At 38.1% G+C, this 4,922-nt stretch overlaps 1 non-coding gene across 1 annotated transcript; it reads left to right on the plus strand.

Moving 5' to 3' along the window:
• Positions 1–2,422: 2,422 nt before the first annotated feature.
• Positions 2,423–2,529, plus strand: LOC112324395 (small nucleolar RNA R71). The gene has a single exon (XR_002978252.1). It is a non-coding gene; the product is annotated as a small nucleolar RNA R71 (small nucleolar RNA).
• Positions 2,530–4,922: the final 2,393 nt, after the last annotated feature.

Genomic DNA, 4,922 nt, shown 5'->3' on the forward strand with positions numbered 1-4,922 from the left:
TAATGGGAAATGATCTTTGCGTGTAGAAAGATTGAGCTTTCTGTAATCAACACACATTCTCCATCCACTTGAGATGCGAGTAGGAATGAGCTCATCATTTTTGTTTTTCACCAACGTGATTCCGGTCTTTTTGGGCACCACATGGATTGGCGCGACCCATTTACTGTCAGTGATGGGGTAAATGACTCCTGCATCTAATAGTTTTAAAATTTCAGCTTTCACTACCTCCATCATAGGCGGGTTCAACCTCATTTGCATTTCCCTTGTTGGTTTTGCGTTGTCCTCCAATAGTATATGATGCATACACATTGAGGGACTAATGCCCTTGATGTCGGCTAAAGTCCATCCAATGGTCGTCTTGTGATCACACAACAACTTCACAAGTTTTTCCTCTTGCATACTTGTCAAACCTTTTGCTATGATAACGGGAAGTGTATTGTTGTCGCCAATGAATACATATTTCAAATTATCGGGCAAAGGTTTTAATTCTAACTCGAGGGCCTGTAAAATAGATGGCAAAAGCTTTTTATGTGAGAGTACTAAATCAACAAAGACATTACCATGGGGAACGGTTTGCAAAGCTTGTAAGGCCAATACTAATTCGTGCATGTTTTGGGGAACACACACGTGCTTCTTCATCTCTTCTATCTTGGTGAAATCATAGCCATAGCTCAAAGCTATGCTTAATCCGTCTTCGCAATCAAAATCACAAACTTGCTGCTCACACTTATCAATTTGGTCATAGCATGTGATAGAATAAACATTGCTATAAGGATATTTCATTGCATCATGAAAATTGAATTCAATTTTTTCATCTCCTACCTCCATAGACAAGGTATCCTTACCACAATCAATCTTTGCGTTAGCGGTTTTCAAGAATGGTCTCCCAAACAATATAGGAGTGCTGGTTGATGAATCACAAGAATCATGTTCCATATCAAGAATATAAAAATCACATGGAATAACCAAACTATCAATCTTGACTAGGACATCTTCTATCACACCAAGTGGGTAAACAAAACTACGATCCGCAAGTTGTATTACAATGCTAGTTTTATTCAAAGGCTCAAGACTAAGAGAATCATAAACATGTTTGGGCATAACACTAATGGATGCACCTAAATCGCATAAAGCTCTTTTAAAACTAGCATTACCAATAACACATGGGATAGTAAACGCATTTGGGTCTTTTTGTTTCAAAGGCAGATTCTTTTGAACAACGGCAGATACAACTTCACCCATACTTACCGTTTCATGACCTTTTAGTTTGAAAGCTCTCTTGGTAGTACACAACTCCTTCAAGAATTTGGCATACTTGGGAATTTGCTTGATAGCATCAAGCAAAGGAATGTTGAGTTCTACTTTCTTGAAAACCTCTAAAATCTCTTTTTCTTTGTCTTCTTTCTTTGACCTAGAAGAACTCACAGGAAAGGGTTGAATTGTTTTAAAACTGGAATTAATTGAGTGAGGAGTTACCTTTGGAGTGTTGGTCTTTATTTCAGTTTGTGGAGGAGGAGGATGTTCCTTCTTTGTACTCAATTCAGTTTCTATCTCTTCTTCTTCCTCCATCTCAATTTGTTTCAACCTTTTCTCTTCAAGTTCTTTCCCACTTCGTAACATGATTGCACTAACATTCTCTTTTGGATTTAATGCTTGGGAGGGCAACTTTCCATTCATTTGTGCTTCCAATTTCCCTACACTTGAAGCTACTTGCCCCATTTGCTTTTCCAAGTTGTGAATACTTGACCTTGTTTCCTGTTGAAAAGACATGACATTTTGTTGCAAGGAAACAGTATTAGAAGCCAAAGTTTTCATCATCTCACGAAGATCATCATTGGATGATGACCCCATAACATTGGAGTTTGTGAATGGAGGGGGTTGTCTTGCTTGATAATTTTGTTGGGGCTGAAATCCATGGGGATGGAACTGTCGGCCTTGATTGCCTTGTTGGGATGGGTTGCCGTAGCGTAAGTTGGGATGATCTCTCCATCCGGGATTGTACGTGTTGGAAAAGGGATCATATTTACGCTGGGGTTGTCCGTTGAATGTTCCATCAATTGCATGAGCTTGTTCAATGTAGTCTTCTTGCATTGTTGGGCACATATCCGAAGCATGTCCTTGTAAGGAGCATATGCTACAAACTTTCACCTGCTGCACATTTCCACAAGCCAAAGAACGCACAAGAGAAGTAAGATCATTAACTTTACTTTCAAGGTTAGAAATACTTACCTCATTTACTCGTTTGTTGGAGAAGTCTCCACGAGTGCCAAATTGTTTTGAGTTGGCTGCCATGTTTGAGATCAATTGGCGTGCAGCCTTGGGTGTCTTATCCACCAATGCGCCTCCACTTGCAGCATCAATGATACTACGGTCAGTAGGCATCAATCCTTCATAGAAATATTGAATGAGCAGCTGATCGGGTATTTGATGATGAGGACATTAAATGCAGAGTTGCTCAAATCTTTCCCAATATTCAGAGAGTGTCTCTCCATGAGATTGTCGAATCCCACATATTTCTTTCCTTATGTTGTCAACTCGAGATGCTGGGAAATACTACTCAAGAAAAATCTTCTTCATAGCATTCCAAGATCCTGGGAGAATAGAGAAAAGTCATGCCTTTGCTGCCCCCTTCAAAGAGAAAGGGAAAGCTTTCAACTTAACTTGTTCTTCATCAACTCCATTCGGTTTCATGCCAACACAAACCATATGGAACTCCTTGAGATGAGTATGAGGATCTTCTCTTGCAAGACCATTAAATGTTGGTAACAAATGTATAAAACCAGATTTGAGCTTAAAGTTTACATTATTGTCAATGTTTATGCTCAATGGTTGATTTTCCACGTTAGGAGCAGCAAGCTCCTTGAGTGTTTGTTGTCGTGCAATAGCCATGGTGTTGAGGCGAGCTTCCTTTCTTAACCTGCGTATAGTGCTTTCTATTTCAAGATCAACCTGCACTTGAATTTGATTAGTAGAACGAGTCACAGGCATAAATTGCTAAGAAAACTCAAAAGAAAGTAACCACACAAGAGATCGAAAACAATGCAAATTGTACGAAAATTCTACGGTAGAAAACTAAAACTGCCTAAAAACACTAGAAAACAGTGGAATTTGGCCTCAATAGGGTGGGGCTAGTGATTTATCACTAGTCCTGTTCAGAACTCGTTTTGAACAGTATCGTTGCCGCAAGTGAACAGTACCGTCGCAAGCAAAAATTATGTTTCTCTTTTTTTTTCAGAAATATAAATAACAATCACAGCAACTAAAAATAACAGTACAAGCATAAGAATCAACTAAAATTACCTCCCCGGCAACGGTGCCAAAATTTGTTGCGATGTCGCGGTCGCACAAATTAATTACCCTAGCTTCAAACACAACACACAAGATAGTATAGAGCAAGCAAGGGGTCGATCCCACGAGGAAGTTTCAAGTCAGATTTTTATGTTGTACGTTATGTAATTGGGGGGATTTGGTTTGTGATTATCTAAACTATGGCAGCAATTAAACTAGCAAACAAAATCAATTAAAACCGAAACTTATCAAGAAAACAAACCTTGGTCGCAAGCACACATCCACCAACGGAAATTAGAACCGATCCTTGAAACGAAAATTGCAGTTTATGTTCTGAAATTTTATCTTTTCTTAACGTTGATTAATTAACGGATCCGCCGTATAACTAATCCTAACCAACAAACAATCAAAGTGTCCGCACTAATGATTCAATTTAATGGTAGCTTTAAGAACTAGATAATTTCATCAAGATTAACATACAAGCTGTCCGCAGCTTGTGTCACTTTGTTCAAATGTTCTCCCTAAGTTCAACAACGTAGTTCCGCCACAATTATCAAGCTTAGTTGCTTCACAAGTTCATATATCACAACTCCGGTTTTGATATTAAACTTAGCAATAGATTGTTCACAACAATAACTTAGAGTCCGCTCTAGCCATCATCAACAACAATCATAGGAAATATGCATAGGAAAACAATCATACTCATTCATAACATAAACTGAAAATAAAAGGAAGAATAAATCTCACGGTTCTTGAAATCCGAAGGTTTGTTGTGTCCTTGCAACCAAGAAAAGAGCTTAGCCTTGCATAACTATTGAACAACTACTTCTAAAGAATGAAAAGAGCATGATTTTTGGGTTTGTAGAGGAGAGAATTTGTGTTTATTCTCTGCTGGCTGCTGCCTCCTTCTGCTCTCCCTCTTTTCTGCTGGCTGTTGCCTCTTCTCTCTTTCTTTTTATATGCTAAGAAACCCTAGTCTCTATTTTACAAAATAATCCTTCCTTAAGTTGGCAGTTTACATTCAAGTACTTCAATAACTATTTTCCCTAAAAAGAAGAAATAGCCTTGCATGAAATCTTCAAGCTCTGACTTAGAGGAGCTAAATTGCTGATATAAAAACTTGGATGTCGGTTAAGATGCTTCGGAATGTAATTTGGACTCGTTTCTTCACGAAACCTGTTTGCTGGCAGAATTTAGTTGTCATCTTTGGAAAATCATATCTCCCTCATATGACATTGTTTTTGGCTGAAATTTGGAGCTTGGATAGGTCTTTGAATTAGGAATCCAAGACAATTGATTTTGCATCAATTGGACTTCTGTAGCTCCAGATATTAAATTTTGAATGGCCAAAGGTCAACACTGGCAGAATGCGAGATTTGACTTTGCAGGATGTGAATTCCATGATCTTTCTCTTTTTATTTTTCTTGCATTACATTTCCAGAAAGGTATGGATGTTAGCTTTTTAGTGCCACTGGAATCACTTCATTTTGATCTCTAGAACTCACGCTCTGCACAAAACATCGACTGAACGTCAAATCTGTCAATTACCTCCAATTTACTCCTTTTTGCATCTTTTATCCAAAAGTACCTTCAAAACATAAAACAAAGAATATCAAGACATTTTATATATAAAA

Source organism: Populus trichocarpa, chromosome 15 (assembly GCF_000002775.5).
Source record: "Populus trichocarpa isolate Nisqually-1 chromosome 15, P.trichocarpa_v4.1, whole genome shotgun sequence".
Lineage (NCBI taxonomy): Eukaryota > Viridiplantae > Streptophyta > Magnoliopsida > Malpighiales > Salicaceae > Populus > Populus trichocarpa.